At 46.1% G+C, this 13,150-nt stretch overlaps 1 protein-coding gene across 1 annotated transcript in view; it reads left to right on the top strand.

Annotated features, from left to right (window-relative positions):
• Nucleotides 1-13,150, top strand: part of LOC119390976 (polyamine-transporting ATPase 13A3-like) — a 585,099-nt gene that overhangs the window by 187,017 nt on the left and 384,932 nt on the right. The gene's annotated exons all lie outside the window — the stretch shown is intronic.

Genomic DNA, 13,150 nt, shown 5'->3' on the forward strand with positions numbered 1-13,150 from the left:
TCAGGGACAGATAGTGGCTTCGAGAGGTGATGAAAATTCTTGAACACGGGGTGTCGCTCAAGCCAACAGTTTGGCGTGTCGTCTCTTATTCTTCAAGGCAGCAACTGCCCACCTCAGCAGTGTGTATGTGTGCGTTTGGCTTAGAGTCTCCCTTCAAAAAAGCGGAGAAGCAGAATAAAGGAAGTGTGAAAAATGGGTAGGGCGGGCGCGGACGAAACGACAGGAGTCAGGGGCGCTGCCAGAAATATTTTCTCTTTTAGGGGGGCGGGGGGGTAGTGGAGTTCCACCATACTTTATGTATGTTCGTGCGTGCGTTTGTATGTGTGCGTATATATATATATATATATATATATATATATATATATATATATATATATATATATGTATATATATATATATATATATATATATATATATATATATATGTATATGCAAAATTGGTTCGATCGGGTTCAAATGCTGCTCTAACTTCGTTATCTTTTTTTTCTCATCGTGCGCGATTACCATCACGGTCACCGGCGGCGGCGGCAAGCAGCTGCGCCACAAAAATTGGCTGTTGTTGGGATCTCATAACAGCCTTATCTGTAAAAGCCGAATATTCCCGCTGCTTCGGCAGGCAGCCTTGAATTCTGATTTATCGCATGTCTTAAAATGTGCTCACAAGAGTATGGCACTGTTCGGTCGCATACAGTAACAAATTGCTGGGAAATTCAAAGTTTGATCAGACGCAGTGGTGCCTTTTGACGGCGATTCTGCGTAAACGAAAGAGGCGGATGGGAGAAGTACACGCCTTGAGCAAGGACTCTGTTCACGTCGATAAGGTGGGGGGGGGGGGGGTGGCGTCCTCTGAGCCACGAATCAGCTGCGATTCAGGAATTGCGCGCCCCTGCTGACGGTACACTGGGAAAAATGCTAGTCATTACTTAGAGATTACACCGAATCACATTGAAACGGCGAATAAAATGCCAGTCGGCGTGTCCCAGCATTTTAATATGGCAGGTCACAACTTCGATGAGCTCAAACTTCAGGAGTGCACCTGTCTGGGCTGGTTAATACATCATTAGGAGGCCAATAAGGCATTTTGGCCATTGAGAGAAAAAAACAGCGCTTTTATCCACGTTTCATCATGAACACCTACCAACTAGCTCAGCTTTCTATCATACTAAGCTTTATTCGTAGTACTCTGAGCCATTTTTCGTGTTCTCCTACTGATATCAACAATCCTGCTTATCTGGCTACTTTAATCGCTATTTGTTTGTTACATGCTACGTCTATGTCGTAATTTTCGACGACTCGAGTTTGCCCTGTTGAAGTTCAGCTGTGCGGCTTTCTGCAACCATCTACGACACATGCTGGGAGGACTTGTGCCATACTTACCACGGAATCGTGGCGTCAAGTTAGGTTCTAGCAGGAATATCCAAAGGTATCTCAACATCGTTCCTCTACTGCGCGTGACGATTGCCTTCAGAAGCCACCGAACAGCCGAGAATGAGGGTATACCTAAGCAGCATGCGAAACTCTTGTGGAGGAGCAAACATCGTGAACTTCAACCACGTAAGAAGACTTTGTCAACTATTTCACCACCAGATAAGCAAGTTTTACCACAGCGCCGACCCCCCACCCCTTTGGTCCGAGCCCTAAAACTAAAGACAAGCTCCGCAATAGATGCACCGTTGTTTGGCTGTGCCCAGCTTCACACAACGGCCCGCCACTGGTCCCCAGCTTTCCGGTAGCAAATGTGGGAAGTAAGTGGTTCTTTGAATGCAACATCAGGGGTCCTCGGCCGCCTTGTAGACAAAAAGCATGCGCGTCTGTAAGCCTGCACGTTATAAAACAATAAAGGTTCGACTGAGTAAATGTATGGCGCAGAATAGGCACTCCCTTCTGATTACTAAAGGGGATGACCCCACCCCCACCCAATCCTTGCTTTGACCTGAACGCACGCCGATGCATACTGGTCCTCGGAGGAGCTGTCGATAGTCATTGCAAGACACTACCTTAGGTCCTAAATATTGCTTTAAGCCTAAACTTAAACCGACAGACGTTCATGCCTGCCGCTCAGCATCACTAGACCAGTCCTAATCAATACTAGACGATACTAGACTCGGAATCTCCACTAGTATCAAGCCATCAAATAGGCAAATGAACGCTCATAGTCCTATTAGGCCTTTGTTTAATTATTTTGTTCAGAAGGAAGTAATGATTTCAGATCAGGGCGGCCATTAAGTAATTTTACCAGGCAGCATGTTCTCAGAAGAAGCGTTAACAGCCATAAAAACAATTCAGCTCAGAGCCTACTCCAATGCTTTAATATCAGACCAAGCTGCTTGTATTGTCCACAAATCTCTACAAGAAGAAATAAATAAGAAGCTGAGCGGTCACGACATCTCGAAGGTATTGCAGGATGCAATCCTAACGAGCGGGCTCATTCATTCCCAACCGCAGGAACACACGTACCGCGCTGGGACTAACGGGCCTGCTATATCACAGGACTGCTTCATTAGGGACCCTTTAAACACATTTAACGAAATTACAACTTACTATAGACTGAGTAGGAGAACATTCCATAACCCAAAGCCAAAATAAACAGAGCGCAATCAATTACCAATAATTTCTAAGCGCACAAACCGACGAGAATAAAACACGTATGACATACGTGTTCTTGTCCTCGTCTGTTTGTGCGCTTAGAATTTATTGGTCATGTCATACCAACACGCCCAAACCGCCACAATTGTGAACCAGTCAATTGCTCTCAGACTTTTGCAGACGCGCACTTATCTTACTCCTAGAGCCTTCAATCGGTCCAATCCCGATTTTCCACAGTCGTGTTCTAAGTGCGGGCACAACAGCTGCTCTTTCGACGATATGCTCTGGCTGTGCCCATTTAGCGTGGGCTCCACTCTCTACGACGCGCTCAGCTGGAATGAGCGACTGTGCAGTCCGGATTTCATGCATTACTCCATGCCGTCCAGAGGGCCACTGCCGTTGCCGAGAGTCATCATCTCGCGGTGCCGACATGAGCGGAGCCACCGACTTGACTAGGGAGGTCTCTTGGGCTCTTTTAATCTTTTAATCAGCAGTGGCTGTGCTCATTTAGCGTGGGATTCATGTCCACGACGCGGTCAGCTGGGATGAGCGACCGCGCAGTCCGGATCTCATGCATCAACTCCTGGACGTGCACAGGGCCCGTGCCGTTGCCGAGAGTTATCTCCCGGTGCCGACATGGGCGGAGCCACCTACTTGACTAGGGAGGTCTCTTGGGCTCTTTTATTCTTATCCTTCAGGACCCCAACAAAGTTATTTGTATGTATGTTTGTCGTAGAACCTGCACCATCGCCAGCTGGGCAACGAGGTGTCGACATTTTTTTAGCACATAATCTTGATTGAATAGCTTGTAATGCCAAGAAGGCTAAATGGTCTGCCTCAGAATTGTTTTTTTTTTTCAGCGAGAACGCATAAGACCAAGATTTCGTTTCCAGCACATGTTTCAGAGAAAGGTGGTTGGCTATTTGCTGTAGCTACTTACATGCAGAACTGCTTAGCCTCACTGAGTTTTTGAGACTCCTTTCGCGTGCTTAATTCTCAGGCGCTACTTGAGTTTCTCTCAGAAGGAATCCCGCTGGTTGTAAAGCTTTCAGTATGGATATCGAGCGCCTGTAATACTCCTTGCCCCATGACGGGTTGTTAAAATATGTTTATTACTGTATTAAGCAACAAGTAGAGCATCGCTAGGGCAACAGGTAGAGCAGCGGACGCGTATTCGAAGGTCGCAGGTTCGGTCCCTGCCGGCAGCAAGTTATCTTTTCGTCCACTTTAGTTTCTACGCATTTATATCATAATTACTACAAATAATATCCCCTTTACTTTCCTTGGCTTCATTGTCTGTTAGTTCTCATTAATATTGTGTCTAACAAAGAAAAACGAGCCCTTAATCATCTTCTTTACTTCAAGTGCAGGAAACCCTCTTACAGACAAATGTGCGTTGTGTTTCTAGGGGGCCTTTCTTGAAGTCCTATAAATTTATTTTAATTTGACACTGGTTGTTTGGAAGGAAGGCGTTTTTGTACGGAAATAAGGGATTTGCGTTTGTTCTAATGTTGCTCCAATTCTTAGTGATTTATACCTTAGCAAGGTTGACAAACCTCTATAGGACGCCTTAGGTAATCGTATTACGATGGTATTTTGTTACGTGGACGAGTACTTGATTTTTTGTAGCAGTGACGACATTGACTTTAGGTTACCTCAGTGGCAAACAACCTGAATTAAATGAGTAAGGGCTGAATTTTACCAAAGAATTGCCTCAGATTGATGGATTACAATTTCTAGATACCAGTGAAAGCTCGTTGATTCGAACCCGAAGGGGGCTATAAAATTGTTCGAATTAAGCGGAGTTCAAATTGGCGGGCGGGCGCTAGAACGAACGGAGATCGCGCCACGCTGCGTTGGCAGAGCCCAAAGAAGCCATCTCTGGACTCGTGATCGCGAACTGGGCACTACTGCATGCTTGTGGCAGGTGATTTCGTAAATTACCTTCATGGAGCTCTAACAGCGAACAGAAAGAATTGATAAATCAGTGATACGCCAGAAACAAGCACAGCCATGCATATTAAATATTATACATGTCAACAGGAGAGAAGACGAAGTGACAATTGAGCGTGGACCCGAGCGCACGCCCGCATTCCATATTTAGTTATTTACTCAGCGTCAAATAAACAAGACGTTCTCCACTTCGGCTCCGCTTCCTGGTTTTCAAGGGTATGGTGCCTTGATGAGGATACGAACAGTTGAAGACCCCCGACGATGAAGCGAGCTACCTGAAGAGGACGGCCGATAGACGCGATCAACGCGACGACGCTGGGAGAGAAACGAAGAACGATCCACGTCATCACGAGCCCTTCAATTCCCGACGTGACGACATGGAAGAGCTACGACGGAAGCGTGCTACTGTTCGAGCTCAGGCCCCCAGGATTATTAATGACATGACGACTCTAATGCGGACGGAACGAACGCCAACTGGTGAGCTAACTGGTTATCTTAACCTATTGAAGATATAGAAAACGATGCTCACGGACCATGACAACCAAATAGAAGAGCACGTCACTGACGATAACCTTGAGGATGAGACTCAAAGCGTCGGGCAATATCAAGATTCCATCGTCCTCGCAAAGTCCCACGCTGAACGCATTTTACGCGCTCCTCAAGGGGTAGCTCAAAGCACTTGCGCAGATAAGCTAGCTAAGCTCGATTTACCGAAGTTTGATGGTTACCCAATTTGATGGCCTGAGTTTTGGGATCAATTTGAGTCGACAATTTATCAGAACCACGATCTCGTAGACGTGGACAAATTGAAATATCTCCGCAGCTACCTGACGGCTGACGGGTAAAGCGGAAGGTGTCATCAGCGGCCTGGCCACACCTAACGGAAGTTTTAACACAGCTATAGACCTTCTCAAAGAAAGATTCGGCCAGAAGTCGCTGACTGTTAACGACCATATGCGCCGGCTTCTAAACCTTAGTAAAGTCCGCTCATGTGAAGTTGTATGAAGAGGTACAAACCCGCGTGAGATCCCTTTGTAACCTTGGCGTCGAAGAAAAAGAGTATAGAGAGTTACTGAAAACAGCTATAATTCAAAACTTTCCGCAAGAAATGGTGCTGCGTTATACTCAGTGCACCTTGCCTTCGAAGAATACAAGCGGTACTAGTGGCCAACTAGATGAATTGTCTATTCTTCTACACGTCTTGAGCCTCGAAGTAAAAAGCCGGAAACAGGCTTTGCCGCTGACGGATGACCACAGAGTGCTCGTTTGTGTGCTCTGGCCGGTGAACAAACCAAGAATTCAGGGTACGAAAACAAGCACAAGAAGCCATTTGTCCCCTGTGATACGGAAGTGGTATATAAAATCCCACTCAGTTGTGGTTAAGCTTACATCGGCCAAACGGGCCGATGTCTTAGTGATAGATTAAGAGAGCGCGCGAGTACGCTGGTGGCTCAGAATGACGGGGTGCACCTTCCTGCGCATTGCAGGAAGTGTGGGTGCACAGCACTTTTCTAGGAGCCAGACGTGATGGGTAGATCAAAGCCAAGGCGTGAAAGAGAGATTCTAGAGGCGGACCACATTAAGATTGCAGCAGACGCGTGCATGAGTGCACCTTCGGTGCATTTGACGATGAAGGAAACAAACTTCCTTCACAGCGGCTGATCATATGTAGAACCCTTTAAGAGATCTTAGATTGTTACCGCATGTCCCAGCGATTCGGCACTTTTTTGTGTGTGTGACAGTGGCTCTTGTGAATGGGCCTGCGTATAAGCTTTCTTGGTGAGACTTTTTTTTTAGAATAAACTCAGTGGCAAGTGAGCATCCCTTCTGTCGTGTTGTCTTCTTTCTAACCAAATCCATGCTCCCCTACGCAAGACCACAGAGAACGAGTCTTAACCCGAAAACCAAAATCTAACGACTATAACCGAGGTTCTGCATCTATGTTAGCCGTGAAACGTGTTCCAGATATGCTATGCGGTGCAAAAGATCACTCGGTGGATGACTGCCCAGCGGAGCTAACAGTAAAAGAGAAAAACATTACACCATCTCTTGCTAAAGGGGACCATGAGGCGATGCGAAACAGCGTTTCGGCATGTCGAGCCCGCGTTTCAGAAGGGGAGTGGAAGTGTAGAGGGGGAGAGGGGGAGTGGCGAGGATGTGTGTGGGGAGGGTTTGCGCATGCGCAGTAAGGGTGGTCACGCCGCACACCACCACCACCACCGCCGCATTGAACTCCACCATAAGATGCTTCGCATCTAAAAGAGAAACTGCGCAATTTGGGATGTTGCTTCCGATGTGCTGGACCATTTCACAGAGCGAAAGAATGCAGAAGCAGGAAGAGGTTAAGTTGAGCAAAATATACGGGATGACACGTCACAGCTACGTGTCAGCCAGAATGGACACAGATGAATAACGAAACACAGACCGCTGTCTCCTGTTCCTCTAGAGACTCGCTACTTCTGCACAGTACTTCTGCAGACCGCGCAAGTTTAGGCTCTGGGCACTAGAAGCAAACGCCTTGTAAGAGTGTTAATTGATGGTGGCAGTCAACACAGCGTCATCACAGAATAGTTGTCTAGGAAGCTGAAAGCCACCGGGGTAGCCGAAGAGCAGCTCACCATCTGTGGATTCGGAAACGTTTCCGCACCTCGGAAATAATATCGGATATTACGCATTACGCTGCATAGTCAGTACGACTCACGCTCGAATAAAATAGAGGCTATTGAAGTCCCAGAAGTATGCAGTGCCTTGTCGGCATTGACACAGACAAATGTGCTTGAAAAGGTGAAACGGGGACTTATACGTTTGCCTGATGTCACCGTATTCAAGTTCTCACATGACCCTGGCATATGAGTGCTTATACGGGCTGACTATTACTGGCAACTCGTCAGCGGAAAAATTCAGCGACTGGACGACTCCTTAACCGCCATCGAAAGAATCATGAGATGGGCACAACATGGAGATACCAGGCGTTTGCCGAAGCTCAACCAGCCAGAAACCGTAAAGACCTTGAACATACGCCTGATGAAAACCAACGTCTCCCAGCAACTGAGGGCTTTCTGGAAAGTGGAGGATCTGGGACTGGCCCACGAAGAAAGACATTCGAAAGATGACTAATACGCTCTGAAGAACTTCATGGAATCAACTGTTAAAACCAATGGACGCTACGAGGTTCAACTCCCGTGGCGCAGCAATTATTCCGCGCTTAAAGACAGCCGGGATGTCGCTTTGGAGAGGCTGGAGCCTCTACAGAAAAAGCTGTGTCGAGAAACAGAGTTTCACAAGAAATATGACACAGCGAAAAGGAGCTACTAAACAATAGCTTTGCTCAGAAGGTTAGAACGAACAGTATGAGGGGGCTTGTCACGTACTACATGCCACACCGAGCGGTAGTGAGACGTGACAGAATTACAACAAAAGTACAGGTGGTGTTCGACGCCTCATCTAGCGCTTCGGGCTCTCCTCTCAACAATGTCTTGTGGATAGGGCCGAATTTGAACCTCAACATACTTGACTTAGTACTGAATAAAACTTTGACTTGGGCGAGTTGGTACATACTCGGATATATGCAGCGGGACTTGGACGAAGACAGGAGACACATAAAACACAGACGAGCGCCGACTTACAACTGAGTTTATTTGCACTTCGACAGGCCTTTTTGTATGCACCAACCCAGCCTGTATCAACCATCACACAGAAGCAGATAAACGACGATAAAACGATAAAGGACTTAATGATGCTGTAAGCAAAAAAAAATTATCACATGCCTATAGCAAGACGAAAAGCCACCGTTTATGCGCACCTATATCACACAAGCGAACTAATTTTTTTTGATGACAAGACAGCGCAAAGAATTACACATTCCAGAAAACGCGCCAACAAAAACCAAGCCGAACACACGCACAGCGTGAAATATCTAACTTGTCCTGGTGACGAGTGAAGTAGGCATCTAAAAGAACAATGACCAACAACCACGGAAAAGCATGAGAGGATGAAACACTCAATGACAACCTAGAGATCAGAAATGTGTTTTATGTGTCTCCTGCCTTCGTCCAAGTCGCGCTGCATATATCCGAGTATGTACCAACTCGCCCAAGTCAAAGTTTTATTGGAACAGATTTCTTCTACATTGGGCCCCTTTCTATCTGGAACTTTCCGCACTGATCCGGCCTTAGCTTGTGCAAACCTGATTGCCATATCTACGTGCCAGTCAAGAGTTATTTCGTATTGCATCAAGCATCGAATTGTTCCACTCGAAGTGCAAGCCCTTTTTGGGTTCCTTCAGCCGTCGTGGGGGTCATTGCAGAAGGGTCTGCAAAATATTGAAATCTGAGTATTGGAGGCAAGTTAGGCTGCTTTATGACTGGCTCCAGGTTCTTGTATTGATTGGACGGGATCCTTCCAAAGAAGCGAGACGGTTGGAAGCATTTAAGAAGCAGGCGGCAACGTCAACTGAATTTCTGTGGCAAAGAGCCCTCATGAGTTTCGGGAAAAGACAAAAAGAGCCAACAGGTGAAGGTAGTCAGGTTAAGGTCTTCGGTGAAACAGATCTTCCGCCGGATATCAAGAAGCTGTTGGACAAGGGGCCAAAATACAGTTTCACACCTTCCGTTCGCCGTCAGGAAATGCTAACCATGGTACGCAGGATTGCGGACCGCAGTGGGGAGCACAGCAGAGACGCCGCATTGTCGGATGGTGTGGCCTGCCTAAAGCGAAATGTAGGGTCTTTTCCGTCGTCAAAGCCCTCTCTCGGAAAAATTTGCAGGGCCATCGAGGAACGCAACCTTATGGTTCTTCTTGATGATAAAGAAGGTGGGTTCTCGGTGCTTTCGAAACCCTTGTTCAAAGAAAAGGCTGGTATTGCAATCGGCAAGAATTTCAAGCAAGTTGATTTCAATCCCCAGGAACAAAAAAGAAAGGCACTGAAAATCCTGGAAGGACTAAACCTAGATAGCGTCGAAAAACAAGCTAAGAAGCAGCCGACGGCATCTCTTGAAGTTTTCTTCACGATCAAGACACACAAGGATGGAGCACCTCTTCGAGCCATTGTCTCCGAAAATGGTACGTGGCAACGCCTGGTCGCAAGATACCTACAAAAGCATCTTCATGTGTTGGTGAGCGGGGATCCTTTTCTAGTTAAAAGTTCATCGGACGTTGTAAAGTGTTTAGGAGGTTTGCCTCCAGGTTTGTACACTGGATTTTCCATTGACATTGAAGAGCTGTATTATTCTGTTCCGCATCAGGAATTACTAAGCGCTTTAAAGGAAAAGATATCAGACTTCGGAGAAACTGAATTCCAGAACGCAGCAGGAATACGCAGTGAGGACTTCTTAGACTTGTTAGAATTCTACCTGAAGTCAACAGCTATAAAAGTTTGAAGAGAGCTTCTTTATTCAAAAACGCGGTATTTGCATTGGGTCGTCAGTTGCTCCGGTTCTTTGCGATATTTTCTTGTCAGTCATAGGAATGCGCATTCAAACCCACATTCAGGGCTCACGCGTGGTAGAAATTCATAGGTATGTAGACGACTTCCTTGTAATTCTAAAAGATGTATGCAGCGAAGAGATAGAAGGTGTTGCGAAGAACATTGTAGATATTTTCACAAAACATGGCGCAGGTCTTAACTTCACGTGGGAGCTGCCGGAACACAACAGGCTTCAATTTCTGGACTTAAGCCTGCTGTTCAGTTCTGGAAGAATCTGCTGGAAATTCAGTCCGAGGTCAAAGAAAGGCCTACTTCCCTTCGAAAGCGCTCATTCGAAACTCGTCAAGAGAGGAATAGTAACGAATTGTCTCCAGTCCGCGCTAACAAAATCTTGTGAACATTGCATGTCTGAAAAGCTTCAAAGATCAGGTAACACGTTTGAGGAGCGCAGGGTACCCGTCTTTCCTGGTATCTGAGGTGTCCGAGTCGTTGCTTCAAAAGATTAAGCGTTCTGACGGGGGAAAAGAACGGGATAATCAAAAGAAGCAGGTACAAGTGATCCCCTACATTCATAGAATATCACACAATATCAAGAGGGTGGCATCAAAACACGAGATTCAGATAGTATTCTCAGCCCCTTGTAAGTTGTCGAAATTGTGCAGCATGATCAATCGGCAAGGGTTACCCCAGTGCACGACTAAGCACAAAAACAGGTTCACAGAATGTGTCGCAAATGTCGTTTACGACATTCCCCTCAGCTGTGGCCGCCGGTACATAGGGCAAACAGGCAGATGTTTTAATGAGCGAGCAAAAGAGCACAACCTTAATGTACGCAATAACGCTGGTGGCTTCCTAGCTGAGCACTGCAAGCGTTGCGGCTGCACACTAAATTTCAACAGTACAAAGTTTCTGAAAAGAGCCAAAGACAGGACAGAACGAGAACTTGTTGAAGCGTTTTTTATTAGGAAAGCTGCCGATCAATGTGTAAGCACGCCTTCAGTCACATTAACGGACGCTGAGGTTGACTTTTTAGATGGTTTTGTGTGACGTGTCCTTTCGCCCTCACCTGCTTTTCCGTGTTTTTGTTGGTCATTTGTTCATCTTTACACTTGTTATCCATTACACAAATGAGGTAAATAATTCGTTTTTCACAGTGCGTGGTTGTCACCCCGGCGCCGGGTTGTTTTGAATTATCTTGATCCGTTCACAGTCAATTGTATTGATTTCGTCTGCTTTTGGTTTTGTATTGCTCGTTTTTTTTTTTCGGTAAGAGCGCAAGCAGTCTGTTGGTTTCACTACCTGACGCCGATTTCTGATCTCTAGGTTGTCATTGAGTGTTTAATCCTCTCATGCTTTTCCGTGGTTGTTGGTCATTGTTCTTTTAGATGCCTACTTCACTCGTCACCAGGACAAGTTAGATATTTCACGCTGTGCGTGTGTTCGGCTTGGTTTTTGTTGGCGCGTTTTCTGGAATGTGTAATTCTTTGCGCTGTCTTGTCATCAAAAAAAAAATTAGTTCGCTTGTGTGATATAGGTGCGCATAAACGGTGGCTTTTCGTCTTGCTATAGGCATGTGATAATTTTTTTTTGCTTACAGCATCATTAGGTCCTTTATCGTTTTTATCGTCGTTTATCTGCTTCTGTGTGATGGTTGATACAGGCTGGGTTGGTGCATACAAAAAGGCCTGTCGAAGTGCAAATAAACTCAGTTGTAAGTCGGCGCTCGTCTGTGTTTTATGTGTCTCCTGTTTTCGTCCAAGTCGCGCTGCATATATCCGAGTTAGTACTGAAGTTTTGCAGCTTCAAGATCGGAATTTCAAGCGACATCGAAAAAGCGTTTCTTCAAGTGTCACTGGCTGAACACGACCTACCTGTGTTTCGCTACTTTTGGTTTGAGGAAGGGTCTCCTACCCTTGAAGAACTGCGCATGACAAGGCTTCCTTTCGGTGCCTGCAGCAGCATTTTTCTCCTTGCGGCAATTCTGCGACACCACTTCGAACTAGTGAAAGACAAGTACCCTTCGACTGCCAAACTGTTGAAGGATTGTTTCTACGTAGATGATTTGGTCATTGAAGCACAGAGCAAAGACGAAGCACAGCAAGTCTATAACGATTGCTTTGGTATTTTGAAAGAGGCGGGGATGCATCTAACAAAGTGGACGACAAATGATGGACAGTTACGAAACTTTTACAACACTAAAGACATGAAGATACAATTTATTGTAAGAAACGGAAAGAAGATTCTTGGACTGGTCTGGGGTACTGACAAAGACATCTTAAGGCTATTGATAAACAAGATGCTTGAATCGTTAAGCGAACCAAAGGTTACGAAGCGACAGATTTTAAGCTTTGCCTCACTCATGTACGATCCTTTCGGATTCTTCGCGACGGTCGTTCTGGTGGTGAAGTTATTAGTACCATTGATGTGGCCACAGAAATAGACCTGGGATGCTCCCCTACCCGAGTCTATGCTACTGGAGTGGACAGCGTGGACTAAAGGCCTCTCAATAGCGAATCATTTGGAAGTTAAGAGACATTTTGGACAAGACATTCCTCCTGGACAAGAATTTTCGGGTTATGATTCTGGCCTTTAGCGACGCAAGCCCTGCTGCGTACGGCGCCGTGCTCTACCTTCAATGGAGCCATAACAGTTCAGCTACTGATAGCCAAATCGAGTATCGCACCTCTAACAAATAGGACTGTCCCACGACTTGAGCTCATGGGAGTGCTTGTTGCAGCTCGACTTATTGCAACAGGGAATGGTGCCCTAAACCTAGCGGACGTTGAAACAGTTATGTGGACACTCTATGTTTGTGATTCATTGGCTACGAAGTTCAACGAAGTGCTGGAAACAGTCCGTAGCAGAGTTGCGGAGATACTCCACCTAACCAAAGTGAATATATGGAGACATTGCCCGTTGTGATGAAAATCCAGCCGATTTGCTGTCTAGAGGAGCTACCGCGGAACAGCGCTTACAAAGTTCGCTTTGGTGGAAAGGACCAAACTTTATCCACACTGAGACGACATTCGACAAGCCCTGCTACAGTGAGGATACAATCCACATAGAAGAAGATAGGAAGTGTTTGAATGCAGCTGTACGACCAGAACCTACGATTGTAAACGTCGATGACTAAAGCTCTTATAACCGACTGATGCGTACAACTGCGTGGATGCAGCGTTTCACTAG

This window comes from Rhipicephalus sanguineus, chromosome 4 (genome assembly GCF_013339695.2).
Source record: "Rhipicephalus sanguineus isolate Rsan-2018 chromosome 4, BIME_Rsan_1.4, whole genome shotgun sequence".
Lineage (NCBI taxonomy): Eukaryota > Metazoa > Arthropoda > Arachnida > Ixodida > Ixodidae > Rhipicephalus > Rhipicephalus sanguineus.